We start from the raw sequence: 15,318 nt of genomic DNA, 5'->3' as shown, positions 1-15,318 counted from the left end.
GGGCTTTCTTTTCACTACATCTGTATTTTTTGGGATAAATACCCAGCAGTGCAATTGCCAGGTCATAGGGTAGCTATACTTTTAAATTTTTGAGAAATCTCCACACTGTTTTCCAAAGTGACTGTACCAACTTGCATTCCCACTAACAGTGTAAGAGGGCTTCCCTTTCTCCATATCCTCTCCAATATTTGTTGTTTTTTGCCTTGCTGATTTTTGCCATTCTACCTGGTGTAAGGTGGTATCTCAATGTGGTTTTGATTTAAATTTCCCTGATGGGTGTTGATGAGGAATACATTTTCATGTGTCTGTTAGCCACTTGGATGTCATCTTTGGAGAAGTATGTATTCATGTCTTCTGCCTATTTCTTTTTCTTTTTTTTTCCCCCATCTTATTTTATTTTATCCCTTTCCAATGTTCTAAAATTCATTGTTTATGCATCATCCCCAGTGCTCCATGAAATATGTGCCCTCCATAATACCCACTACCAGGCTCACCCAACCCTCTACCCCATCCCCTCCAAAACCTTCAGTTTGTTTCTCAGAGTCCACAGTCTCTCATGGTTCATCTCCCCTCCAATTTCCCCCAACTCACTTATCCTTTCCATCTCCCAGTGTCCTCCGTGTTATTCCTTATGCTCCACCAGTAAGTGAAACCACATGATACTTGACTGTCTCTGCTTGAATTATTTATCTTAATCTCTAGCATAATCTCTTCCAGTCCTGTCCATGTTGATATAAAAGTTGGGTATTCATCCTTTCTGATGGAGGCATAATACTCCATTGTATATAGAGGACTATATCTTCTTTATCAATTCTCCCATTGTCCTCCATGCTATTGGTTATGCTCCACAAATGAGTGAAACCATATGATAATTGACTCTCTCTGCTTGACTTATTTCACTCAGCATAATATCTTCCAGTCCCGTCCATGTTCCTACAAAAGTTGGGTACTCATCCTTTCTGATGGAGGCATAATACTCCATAGTATATATGGACCACATCTTCCTTATCCATTCGTCCATTGAAGAGCATCTTGGTTCTTTCCACAGTTTGGCAACTGTGGCCATTGCTTCTATGAACATTGGGATAGAGATGGCCCGTCTTTTCACTACATCTCTATCTTTGGGATAAGTACCCAGTAGGGCAATTGCAGGGTCATAGGGAAGTTCTATTTTTAATTTCTTAAGGAGTCTCCATACTGTTTTCCAAATTGGCTGCACCAACTTGCATTCCCACCAGCAGTGTAAGAGGGTTCCCCTTTCTCTACATCCTCTCCAACACTTGTTGTTTCCTGCAGTGTTAATCTTTGTCATTCTAACTGGTGTAAGGTGGTATCTTAATGTGGTTTTGATTTGAATCTCCCTGATGGCTAATGATGATGAACATTTTTTTCATGTGTCTGTTAGCCATTTTTATGTCTTCTTTGGAGAAGTGTCTGCTCATGTCTTCTGCCCATTTATTGACATGATTATCTGTTTTGTGTGTGTTGAATTTGAGGAGTTCTTTATAGATCTTGGATATCAGCACTTTGTCTGTAGTGTTATTTGCAAATATCTTCTCCCATTCCATGGGTTGCCTCTTTGTTTTGTTGACTGTTTTCTTTGCTGTGCAGAAGCTTTTGATCTTGATGAAGTCCCAAAAGTTCATTTTCACTTTTCTTTGCCTTTGGAGATGTATCTTGAAAGAAGTTGCTGTGGCCAATGTCAAAGAGGTTACTGCCTATGTTCTTCTCTAGGATTTTGAGGGATTCCTTCTCACATTGAGGTCTTTCATTTGTTTTGAGTTTATCTTTGTGTATGGTGTAAGAGAATGATCGAGTTTCATTCTTCTGTATATAGCTGTCCAAATTTCCCAGCACTATTTGTTGAAGAGACTGTCTTTTTTCCATTGGATATTTTTTCCTTGCCTTGTAAAAGATTATTTGACCATAGAGTTGAGTACATATCTGGGTTCTCTACTCTGTTCTATTGGTCTGTGTGTCTGTTTTTGTGCCAGTACCATACTGTCTTGGTGATCACAGCTTTGTAACAATGCTTGAAATCAGACAATGTGATGTCTCCAGGTTTTTTGTGGGGTTTTTTTGTGGTTTTTTTTTTTTCAACATTTCTTTGGTGATTTGGGTCTTCTCTGCTTTGATACAAATTTTAGGATTGCTTGTTCCAGCACTTTGAAAAATGCCCTTTGTATTTTGATTGGGATTGTGTTGAAAGCATAGATTGCTCTGGGCAGCATAAATATTTTAACAATGTTTATTCTTCCAGTCCATGAGCATGGAATATTATTTCATCTTTTTGTGTCTTCTTCATTTTCTTTCATGAGCATTCTGTAGTTCCTCAAGTATAGTTTTTTACCTATTTGGTTAGGTTTATTCCAAGGTATCTTATGGTTTTTGGTGCTATTGTAAATGGAATTGATCCTCTAATTTCCATTTCTACAGTTTCATTGTTAGTGTATAAGAAAGCAACTGATTCCAGTGCATTGATTCTGTATCCTTCTACATTATTGAATTACTGTATGAGTTCTAGTACTTTGCGGGTGGAGTCTTTGGGGTTTACAACCCCCTTTTTAAAAAAAGTTATTAGATTAAATTAAAAAATAAAAAAACATACTGAATTTTGTAGTTAAGTAATACCAAAATCATATTTCAGTTTTCCATAATGTAGCTATCCCTTGTGCAACTAACAATATCTTATCTATCCCCTAAATCAGATGCACAAATTCTCATACCACTTTATCCTCCTTTTGGTGGTGCTCATTCTTCTCCTCACTAAATCACACTCTCCCAATGGTATATGATAACTTAAATACTAAGTTATAAAATTAACTACTATTAAAATATTTTGTATCATGTATTAGGATAATAAAAGAGGGAAAATGTCCTAAATTTTAAAAGCCTGAATACATTGTTCCTGTATTTATAAAAAAAAAAAAAAAACAGGACAAAGAATTACTTATTATCAAATAAATATATTTATATCAGAGCAAAAAAGAAACTGTACAGTCCTCAAGATCTACAAATGGTCTCATAGGTCATAGCTGACACTCATAACTTCTTCCACTGTCCCATTTCATATTCCTTTTGCTCTCAGTAAGCAACTCAAGTGATCATAGTCTTTTATTTTCTTTTTTGAACCTTTATTCCCAAGGGTCTATACTATTTGCCTGGGCTTTTTTTGTTTTTTATTTTTTGTTTTTTGTTTTTTGGATTAACTTTAATCACAAAAGGTGATTAGATAACAAGCACAAAGCCCTCATGAATGAGATTAGTGTCCATATAAAAGAGACCTCAGAGAGATTCCTTGTCCATTCCATCAGTCAGGCACAGCAAAAATACAGCAGTCTGGGAAGCAGGTTTTTATCCAAACTGTACCTGCTGGGGCCTCGATCTTGGACTTCCCAGGCTCCAGAAGTCTAAGAAATAAACTGTTATTATTATTATTATTATTATTTTATAAACTACCCAGTTTATGGAGTTCTTGTTATAGAAGCCTGAATGGACTAAGGCACTGTCTCACCACTGCATATTAGGTGACTGGGGGACAGGTACCTTGACCTTTTAGTTTATGGATCTCTGGTTCAAGAGGACCATCACACAAGGAAGGGTCTGTTCCCAGGTAACTTGTCCACATCTGGACTTGAGACAGAGCATGAGGTCATGGATCCCATCAAAACAGATGATATGATGGATGAGATTTGGGGAAACTTGAGGCAGGATAAAGTATAGTTTGCACATCAGGGGCTGTGAATTACTGGAACAAAAGGGTAAATTCTGCTTTTCTCCATACTTCTCTGTGCAAGAAGAGGCTGTCCTTTACAGATTGTAGCACCAGGGATCCCTTGTCTTCTGGATTTCCTTAAGTTTGGCCAGTGGGAGCTGTCAGGAGACCAAAGATTAGAAGAACAAGGCCAAGGCTTTTATTTTTTCTGCTTCCTCTTTGCTTCAGAGTTCTTTTAGCAGGGGCTGTGTTCTTTCATAGATATAGCTTTATAGGTGGGTTTTCTATTATATACCCCCTTTCTTTTCCTTTAGGACTAGGGGCTGGAGGTCTTTAACAGCCTCAACATTCCTTTTGGACTTCCTTAATCTGACTGACACTTCTGTAAGTAGTTATACCCCTATAAAAACTCTTCTAAAGTCTCAGCTGAGGTTTTGATTTCCTGCCAGGACCATGACTGGTATGTCTAGTTTCAAGTGATGCTTTTTGTCACCTACCAGGTGTGTGACCAGGGATGAATCATATAATTTTCTGATCTTAATTATCTTCATCTATAAAACAGAGTTGTAGGAGAACATCACATTCATTGAGCATCAATCATATGCTAAGCACTTCATGTAGGTTAGTTCATTTGCTTTTTATTTAGTTTTTATGAATTTATCTTTTTATCATGGCATTCCCAGACCTATATAGACACCTGGAACTTGGCAGATGATCAGTATGTGCTTATTGAATGAAAGATGTAGGCACGAAATTAGTATCATTATCTTAGCTATAAAGAAATTGGTTCTGGGGCACATAATGCCACCAGATGAAGATCACAGAGCTAGTGAATAACACTATTGGAATTGGAGGCTAAGCTCCATAATTCTATAATTTTTGCTCTTTTCAGGGCATGATCTTGCTTATCCATTTAGTGAACCCTTACAGGGCTGTCATGAGAGTTAAAGGAAATGAAAACATGAAAACGTGCTACGAATTCTAAAATCTTAAACATTCTGTACCATCATCATCTTTACAAATTTGTTTTAGAAACTCTTCCCCACTCACCTGCCTCTGAGTACCATGCAGGCATCACATACAAACTCACTCTGAAGTGTCAGCCAAACATAAATATGAAGCCTAACTGTACAAAAAAAGAATAATAAACTTACTTGGGGATTTTCTGCTCATTTATACTATTTTCTCATCTGTGTCCTCTAATAACATGGCTAATTAGATAATTTTTTATGTTCCAAAATTTTACGTTAGAAGGAAACATTGATTTTAAAGAAATAACTTGGGCTTTAGATCTGGATGTGAGAGGAAAATATTCTGAGAGTATGTTTAGAAAAAGCTTGAACTTGGTACTCTAATTCTGAAGTTACAAGTAAATGGAAGTCATGGGAGTCACAAGAAATTGTGCCAGGATCTTGAGTAAAAATTGAGGTTCTGAACCTTGGGACACATTATTGACTGTTCCCATGATGAAATTTTGGTCTCCTGGGGAGTCTGAAAGATTGGCTGGACCCAAAAGGCAATGGACTCTTTGATGAGGAAATGGTTGAAAGAGCTTTATAGAAGTTATATACAGCATGATATCAGTGCCATTTTCTCCTCTATGTTGCTTATACATCACTTTAAAAAGTTCAAAGTACATAACAGTACAAAAATAGTGATGAGGTAGATCTATCTCTTAGAGCAACGTCCTTGTCTGTGGAACACTCTCCCTTTGCTTATCATAGTACAACACTAGTGGCCAGTGGTTCTATAATATTGGAGATCTGAGATTCTATTTACTAGTTATATAGTACTTGAAACAAAACAAACTCACAGAGAAGAGTGTCTAAAAAGTGAAACTGGTTTTAGCTAACACAAGCCTCCAAATCAAGGTACTTCTTCTAAGTGGTTGCCTTAAGAAACTGAGGCCTTATGTCAGCAATGACAACTTTGATGAATTGCTTCTCAATCTGAAATATACAAAATCAAATTAAAAATCCTGACTATTCTCATACTCTTTCTCTATAGCTGTAAAATGAAGGATTTTAGCAACTCTTTTCTACATTCAAAATGTCATGATGTTTCAAAGATCTCAGCTCCAGTAACTCTTAATTCATTCTTTCATTTACACACCCAACAAATATTTATTCAGCTCTTAATAATGTGTCAGGCCTTACTCCTGACACTGTGGCTTGAAGATGGATGTTACAGTCTAGGCTAGAGTAGTTGACAGCTTAGTAATACAGATAAGCAAACATCAATAACAAAGGATGAAAAATATGTGCAAAGAGTAAGCCTGAGATGTTCCAGAAAACAGAGAAGGGACCCTTAGCATCCTGAAGGATCAGGGAGGTGTACCCAGAAGAGAAAACTTGCAGGCAGATTTTGAAGGATATTCAGGAGCAATCCATGTCAAAAGATTGGAAAATCAAGAGCAGCAGAGGAACCAGTGTAAATGAAGATAGTTCATTCATCATGCAGTGGTTCCTTATGGACAGATCATATGCCAGGTACCAGGGTGCCAGGGGAAGAGGCAAGATGCATAAATCAAGGACATAACCATATAAGAAATACTTGTAGGCCAACCTTCCCTAGAATTGGTCTCTTTAGACAAGAGTCAGAGTCTACAAAGGGGTGATAACCAGAACTGGCTTTCTACCTGACTGTAGTATCACCTTTGAGAAAGGACTGTTACTGTCTTAGACTTTAATCTTAAACAGCTTATTTTAATTTTTTTTTTTTTTAGTTTTAACAATTTTTAAGGGATTATATTTATTTATTTGAGACAGAGATACAGAGAGACAGAGAAAGCATGAGCAGGGGGAGAGGCAGAGGGAGTGGGAGAAGCAGACTCCCCACTGAGCCAGGACCCAGACGTGGCACTCGATTGAAGGATGATGGAATCATAACCCAAGCCAAAGGCAAACAGTTAACTGACTGAGCCACTGAGGTGCCCCAACTGTAAAAAGCTTATGATGGGAATTAAAGGCAACTTTGTGTTAATTCTCTGAGCTTCTTGAAATATATTTGTGTTTTTCACTCCCACCTTCCCTTAGAGTAATGAGTTCTGTTCCTTACTGACCACTGCATAGTGTCTCCTCCTCCATCTTCATCTTGATGTTGAGAACCATTACTATTAAAAGTAATTCTCCAGCTTTACCATCTGGTAACTCCTTAAGGTGCTAGTGCTGGTTCAGGTGGAATGCCAGGTTGCTTTATCTCTCTGGGATTGAATGGTTCAAATGGCTGATTTTCCTATCACCCAGATTCTCTCATTCTGGATTTCAGCTTTTTCCCCTTTCTTGTCCAGCACATTCAGCATACCCTACAAGTCAGGTCATATGGCCCATGGCCCTGACACTAGATTGTGGACTTCAGCAGTCCCTGCTAAGGGTTCGTTCGTGCTTCCATATTAGCAACCAGTAGAGAAAAGGTAACTTGAATTTGGGGTCAAGGGGCCAGTGTCAGATGAAGTTGTGAACTCTTCTATCAGTGTTGAGCCCCACTCAAAGCCTCTTGGGGTGTTAGGAAACTGAGAACAAAAGGCTCCTTGTATAGTCTGTATTGATTAACAAATGAATCTCTTTTGAAGGGAAGTTGAGTAGAAGAAAGTCCTTTCCTCGTAATTTCATAGATAGCCTTCCCCTAAAGTAACCACCTGCCAAATAGCCCACCAGATCAATACAGCACATTTCACTACCTGCTCAAATTTTTGCTGGGTTGACCACAGTGTTGAACGAAGTGGTTGCTGCTGCCCTGGGCGTTTTTCTCCCTTGTGAAATCCAGCAGCATTGGGGATGTGGCTGCTCTCTTTTGGATGTGTGAGCTCCGTCAGTGTCACACCAACTCAGTTTGTAATACATTAAGAAACTTCTATACTTTTGTTAAAATTCTTCCTGTCACTGCAACAAGGTTACTAATCTTGCTGACAATTGCCAGGTAACACCTGTTTCTTACTAGGGAAGCTAAGAGAACACCATTGAAATGGTTTCTAACTTCTTTCCGTGTTAGATGGAACAGGAAGCTAATGCTTCATATATTCATTTTCTTTCTTCTGTTCTATAGCCTGCAAATTCCCTGCTGGTGAATACTGGGCTATGTTTTCATTCAAAAAGCATTTATTATCTACTACCTATATTAAATTTGTTCTTTTGGTCCCTCACAGAGGGAATGGCTCATAAGGGATGCCCAGCAACATTGATAATTGTGCGCATGGAGGGCCTGTCTTCCTCAAGTGTCTTCACTCTTCCCCAGGTAGCTATGGTGGTCTAGCCTCAGACTTTGTGGTGTTTATACTCCTGTGTTGTTTCTTGCACACAATTTAGAAATGATCTTCAACTTCATGGGAAATAAGAAGGGCAAAGAATCTCTAAATTTTCAAAAAGGGAACCAAAGGGAAATAATGCTAAGCAGGAAGTATATCTGGGTTTCCAATGGACTCTTAGGTCCTATGGCATACCTAGCATACCTGTTTATTATTGCTTTTAGCATTAACCCTGGGTGTTTACACCAACTCTCTTTCTCTTCTTTTTTCTTTCTTCTTGGCTGTTGATAAGTTTCTCTGTCCCTGGTTCATTCCCTGAGCCCTGACCCTACACTGGTTTATTCTTGTTCCCATTGTCTGTCTTACTTACACTTGGTTTGGTCCTCCTGCATGGCAGTGCTAAGTGAGCACTTAACCTCAGGCCCTGTTGTGTAGCTCCTATGAGACTGGCTTTGCATTATTTACTCAGATTCCATGTGTTGATCGACTTGGCTCATCTCTCCCTCCCTGTCTCAGTTTGGAACTGAGATCTCCAAGTTTTAGAATCTGGATTCTTATAGCTCCCTTGCTCCTGTGTCACTTGGAATTCAGGGTGATGACATATCTTTCTGTGGCTTCAAAAGCAAAGGATGGACACTGGGTGGGCAGGTTTCTTGACAGCCCCTTAACCCTGTGCCCATCCTCATGGCTGGAATCCCTTTCAGAACCAGAATTGGACAGTCTGATGATAGACCAGGACCCTGTGCTAGCACTACTAGAGGGGGCCACCTTTTCCATATCTACTTATCTATGGTCCCACTCTGTGCATCGCTGCAGTGTTAAAACTCATTACTTTGATAATTATGTCTAAAATCTCTGACTATATGAGAAGAATCAGAGTGAGGTCAGTGATGACGATTCTTTAGGCATTTAAAACTTTGGACTAACTTCAGTGTTCTATTTTAAACTAGTGGTTTGGGGGAAAAGCAGATACAGCTTCAGTCCGCTTATTGTTCCTCCCGAATGCATTATCCCAGTGCTGTGGCTTCTTGAATGAATGTTTGTGCATCACTGCTCTGAAATTTATCTGTATCGTACTGATAACAAGATTAAAAAAATACAACAATTTAGGGAATGTTCTGAATTTCCTTCTTCAAGGACATTTTCTTTCAAGGATAATGAAAATGCTCACTATGAATATTTAGCCCACACCACACTTAATTTCTGACCTTATTTCAATATCTCTTTTTCAAAATCATAGAATGAATAGCTACCCTCAGCTTACAGGCAAGGTGACAAACTGTCCCCTGAAGACTTCCATGAACCACAACACATTGAAAAGGGTCATGTATATACTAGAGATCCACATTTTTCTTAAATATAGTAACACTGAAGTATTTTTACACTTTTCTGTTTCTAAAATATAGGTTCTGTTTTTCCTAATTTCAGTAACAATACTTCTGTCAAGCCAAGTATAAATACAAAACTGTCCTGAAAACACAGTTAAATGAACCATCATTTTCTGAGTTTCATGCCTGTAGAAGAAGGGAGGATAAAGATAACCTCAGACATGTTCTTTCTTGACATCCATATTTGTTGCCATGCTTCAGTTACTTGCAGGCAAGTACTAGGGATCAAGAAATAGAAGACACTGACCTATAGCACATACCTGTGGTGAATGCTGTGAATTGAGTAAGACTGATGAATCACAGACCTATACTCCTGATACAAGTAATACAGTGCATGTTAATAAAAAATTAAATTAAATTTAAAAAGAAGACAATGGCCCTCTGTAATAGTCTTCAGGAATGGTTTTCAAATATTTCCAATTGTTCTGCTTCCAACCACTCCCTGGATACTATGTGGTCAGGTAAGTCATGAGGATAGTTCTGGCCAATGAGCTGTGAATAAAAGTGCTTGTGTCATCTCAGGCTAAATTATCCCATTGTTGGTACAAAACTCTTTATCTCCTTTGCCATGATGCCTGGATGTGCTAGAGATAGAGACTTTCCCTTGAGTGTAAATGGAGCCTCTGAGTAAGATGGGACATGCCTCCTGTGATTACATTACTAATCAGCATCCTTCAAGTCAATCAAAAGGGAGGCATTTCTGGGTGGTCTTGGCCTAATCAGGTGATCCCATGTAAGAAAAGTGATGTCCAAAGAGATTTTCCTGCTGGCCTCAAAGAAAGCAAAAAAGATCATGGGGGAATCAACCACCCAATCATAGGAGCTGAGTTCTGTCAAAAAACCTGAATGAGTTTTGAAGATGACCCTAAGCCTTAGATGAGATTGTAGCTGTGGTCGACACCTTGATTTTAGCCCTGTGAAATTTTGAGCAGAGTACCAGCTAATCCATGCCTGTAAGGAACTCTGAGATAGTCAGTTTGTGCTGTTTTAAGTTACTAGGATTGTGGTCATTTGTTACACAGCAATAGATCTTATATATAGTCATAAGAAGCTTCCCAGGATTGTTATCTCCTGACTTAGGGGGGATAGGATATGAAAGAAAGAGCCAAATGTTCCAGGTGAAGAATCATGACCTAGAGGTTATACGCAGGTGAAGAAACAGTAAGGTTGAGAAGCATGAGAGACTTTGAAGTGCCTTGGAAAAGAAAAACAATTCAGTTTATGTAAACAGGTTTGGCAGAAAAAATATTTAACCACCCATAAAGTTGATATTTTGGCAGACCGAGTTCTCTGGAAGCAGATGCTGAGACAGAGGTGTGCCAAAGTTTTATTAGGTGTTGACTTGTGGCAGGAAAAGAGCAGAAGCAAGGTTGGGCAGGGAAAGATGGCCAATCTCACAGGGACATCTAGAGAAAATACTGTCTATTGGAAAAGTCCCACTGAGATGAAGTGGCCAGGCCCTTAGACCACATCTTACTCACTTATTTGATATGGAAGAGCAAGACCCTGGCTCTCTGTAGCTGAATCAAATCCTGCCTAGTGTCTGCTGTGTAGATTCCTTGCAATAGAATGGTTAAGCCCCTCACCAAAGACAGAGCTGAGCAGCTCATCTCTGTCTGCCGTAGAGTCCCCCCAATTGGGACAGAAGGCAGACATAGTACAGGAGCAGGAGAAGCCCCACAGGATCAGGCATTAACTATAGTTATTAACTATAGTTAATGAAACTCAGGAAACCCGGGAGGAGTTTTAAGGTAGGTGGTGGGGGCACCCTGGGGCTCAGGCCATGACTATGTAACAAATAATATAGAAGCATTTCAATCTTCTGTCAACTGGTATGTCTGAATCCGTGTATACCTGCTTAGTATGTGCAGATGGCCCTATGGAGCTGAGGTATGAGGAGGAGCAAGGACCAGAGGATTCATGTTGTGATCTGAGGCTTCAGATTTCATATCATACCCTCACTGAATCAGAAGGGTCACTGCCTCCCTTTCCAACTCTAATGGGGCTTTTGCTTAACACAGAATTTACCAAGACTCTAAGTGGGGAACACGGTCACCAAAAATTATTCCACATAAAAGCGGTGAAACAGACTGCAGCATGCAACACTTCCAAGCTCATGGCTAATTTTATTCTTTGCATAATTACATTTCCACTGTAACTGTGTTCTCCTTTAAGCTGCTCCCTACCCATGCCATGATTTGATCAGTCTTGGCCAGAAGTATCAGGTCCACATCAAAGCCACTCTGTCCCTTTCATGCCCTCAGTTACAAAGCTCATCTTAATTCTCATCCGTTTTCCATGACATGGTTTGTCATGAATAGATTCATTGTGTTCTCTGCTCTTGAGCCCATTGCCTGAGGAGTGTCCAAGTGCCCTTAATCTCCTTGGGTTGCTGAATCAGAACCTGATCATCAGTCACCATTGGCACCAGTTAGCCAGTCTGCTCACTTGCCAGGGAGTGTCTGACACCTTTGTCTCCTTTTATCCCAAGCAGAGTAGGGGCACTCAGCAGTTCTGGGAAATGTAACATTTCCCAAAGAGAAAGATGGGAAACAAAGAGAAGGTGGTGCTGGGGAAGGTGGGCAGGAGCATGGGGGCACCATCATATGTTCTTTATCTTCTGGGTGGGGAAAAATGGGCTGATAGCTGATGAGGGAGCACGAGGCTGGCTGAAGACAAAGCAAAAGCTGGCGCCTTGCACCCCTCTCTCCATCCACTCTCCCTCAGTCATATGTGTAGCATCCCTCAGGCAGCCCTGACTGCCTTGAACAATAAGCAAATAGTTAACTTGCAGAGCTCACAGTCCTGCTAGACAGGAGTCTCCCTTGGTTTACAAATGTCCTAAATCTCACTAACAAAGATGACTGATAGCAGGATTGTGACATCCCACCCAAAAATCTCCCAACTATCTTAATGTTAATGGTTGGTCTAAAGACAATATTGATCAAGCCGCAAGGGCAAGGCCTCTGGTAGGCCTCAGATATCCTGGCACCTTGTGGGCCCTCTTTAGCATATGAAAATTCCATTAAAACCTCCCTTCCCCTCACCTTCCCCCAACCACAGGGTACATAACCTGCCATCCCTCACAACCTGGGGCAGCAGCTCTTCCTGCCCACGGGTCCCATCCCCGTGCTTTAATAAACCACCATTTTGCACCAAAGATGTCTCAAGAATTCTTTCTTGGTCATCAGCTATGGACCTCAGCCCACTGCACCTCACCTAGGTTCTAGAACTTCATCAATAGCTATACAGAGAAAGAAATTTAAAAGATCCTTTGGCCCCAAATTCTCAATTAATAGATGGAGACGAGAGGCCTAGAAAGGTGCATGGCTTGTCCCAGATCATCCAGCACCCTTGAGACGTTTGTTTAAGTAGTTCTGTCCACTTAGCAATTGTAGGGACAGTGAGTGACAGAAGATGCTGTCCATACACAGAACACGAGGTGTGAGAATAAACAGCAGAGGGGATAGAAATGGAAGAAAGAAAAATAGGAAAGGAAGGAAATGAAAAGAAAAGGAGTTTGAGGCCCAAATGTGGATAAACAGACTGACCAAGTTGGTACAGTAAGTTCAGGATACTGGGTTTATTGTGAATGACAGGGTTGCTGCCCCGGATTCTGGCCTTCTGGAGACATCCTGCCATACCTGCCTCCTGACCCACCTGTGGGATGGCAATAAGGAGCACAGATTGAAATGAAAGGGCTCTGGGGGTGGATCCCCATCATGTTCCTCCCCAGCTATATATTTCATGGTAAATGCTGATCCTCCAATTTTCTAGAATGTGCACGTCTCTCTGGATGAGGCATTTTCCCATCTTCAGATGTGCTGGCATTTATGAAGGTGCAAGCTCAAATTCAATGAACAGAAAGGGTGGAGTACTGAGACTTTATTTATTTATTTATTTATATAAGATTTTATTTATTTATTTTACAGAGAGAAAGAGATCACAAGTAGGCAGAGAAGCATGCAGGAGTGGGGGAAGCAGGCTCCCTGCTGAGCAGAGAGCCCGATGCAGGCCTTTATTCCAGGACCCTGAGATCATGACCTGAGCCAAAGGCAGAGGCTTAACCCACTGAGCCACCCAGGTGCCCCTGAGACTTTATTTTTTTAAAAAAAGCATCCTCATGCACCCTGACCGCCATAAGAACAAATAGTTAACTTGCAGAGATCATAATCCTGCAAGACAGTCTCCCTTGGTTTACAAATGTCCTAGAGATCTACAAACAAAGAAGTTACCTTATCAATAGCACAAATTTCCAGAGGCAAATAACTTAGTTCCTCAGGCCTAAATAAAGTTAAATTTTTTCTAAACCCAAATCTCACTAACAAAGACGCTTGATAGCAGAACTGTGAAAGACAACACTGATCAAGCCCCAAGGCCTCCGGTATCCAGGCACCGTGTAGGCCCTCTTTAGCATATGAAAGCTTCATTGAAACCTCCCTTCCCCTCACCTTCCTTCAACTGCAAGGTACATAACCTGCCATCTCTCACAACCCGGGGCAGCAGCTCTTTCTGCCCATGGGTCCTATCCCTGTACTTTAATAAACCACCATTTTGCACCAAAAAAAAAAAAAAAAAAAGAAAAGAAAAAGCATTTATGGGGGTGCCTGGATGGCTCAGTGGGTTAAAGCCTCTGCCTTCGGCTCAGGTCATGATCGCAGAGTCCTGGAATCAAACCCCACATTGGGCTCTCTGCTTGGCAGGGAGACTGCTTCCTCCTCTCTCTCTGCCTGCCTCTCTCCTACTTGTGATCTCTGTCTGTCAAATAAATAAATAAAATCTTAAAAATAAATAAATAAATAAATAAAAATTTAAAAAAGCTTTTATGGATCTGTAGAGATTAGGTTTGAAATTCCCTCTTTTTTCTTGCAGTCATACCCAAACTATAGATGTGAAATCCTTAATGAAAGTTTTTTTTCCTTGACTGTTTTTTTTCCAAGGTTTTTCTCATAAAAACCTTGTGATGTCTTGCCACCAAAGCCTATGCCAGCAGTCAATGGCAAGTAAGCAAGCCACCTGACCTCAGCTTGTGCTCCAGTACTCAGGGATGTGGGCACCTTCTTACCCTAGAGTCCCTCGGGAGGGTGCTACAGGGAATGGAAGGCTCAGGCCTGGGTTTCAGTGTGGCTACCCTGGTGCACTGTGGCATCCAGCTTTTTTATGGGCTGTGGGCTGGGCTGGGAGGCTGATTGGGGGAATTGCAGACAGAGATTTCCTGGTCTGAAAGCCAGACCAGGTGCAGACTCTGCTTTTCCTACTACCAATGCAGACAAGGCTGGTGTCTGGAAATCTGGTTTCACAAAGCTAACTTCCTTTTGAAATCTGGTTCACAGAATAAAGGGTAGAGGGGAAATTGCCTCATTAGATAAACTCACACTTTAAAGGTATCTTATCTGCTAGATGCTAAACCAGTGATAAAAATGGTAGTAACCTGGCACTTCCTACCTGGATGACTCAGGGAAAGACATTCCTTCTCACACACATGATCTTAGCCAAAAGGCCGAGATTCTCCAATGACTCATCTATAACACAAGCATAATTAATATTTTACCTGCCTAAAGCAGGGACATGCATAGAATGACCTTCTGGAATTCCTTCTTCCTATAAGGTCAACTAGTCAATGAGGTCATATGCTGGAGAATAGTGGGGTCCCCTGACTAGCAGCAACAGCATTGCTTGGGAATAGTTAGAAATGCACCTTCTTGGGCCCCACTGCAGTTTATAACAGGCCCTCTCCAGGATTCTGATATATGCCCGAGTTTGAGAAGCACTAGTGTACAGCAGTGTGCAATGAACAATGCCTCTTCCTTATGGGATGGCTTGGCCATTTACATTCTCAGAGTCCCAGGTTCCTAATCCACAAAAATCAAATAATTCTACATCTTCCAAGTCATTGTCATAAGATTTCAAGATATAAAAGCACCTAAGACACAGTAGGTGCTCAATAAATGTTAGCTGAAGTCAAAGGACCA

The sequence above is a fragment of the Neovison vison genome, chromosome 11 (genome assembly GCF_020171115.1).
Source record: "Neovison vison isolate M4711 chromosome 11, ASM_NN_V1, whole genome shotgun sequence".
In the NCBI taxonomy this organism is placed as follows: Eukaryota; Metazoa; Chordata; class Mammalia; order Carnivora; family Mustelidae; genus Neogale; species Neogale vison.
Note: the sequence above shows the minus strand (reverse complement) of the source record.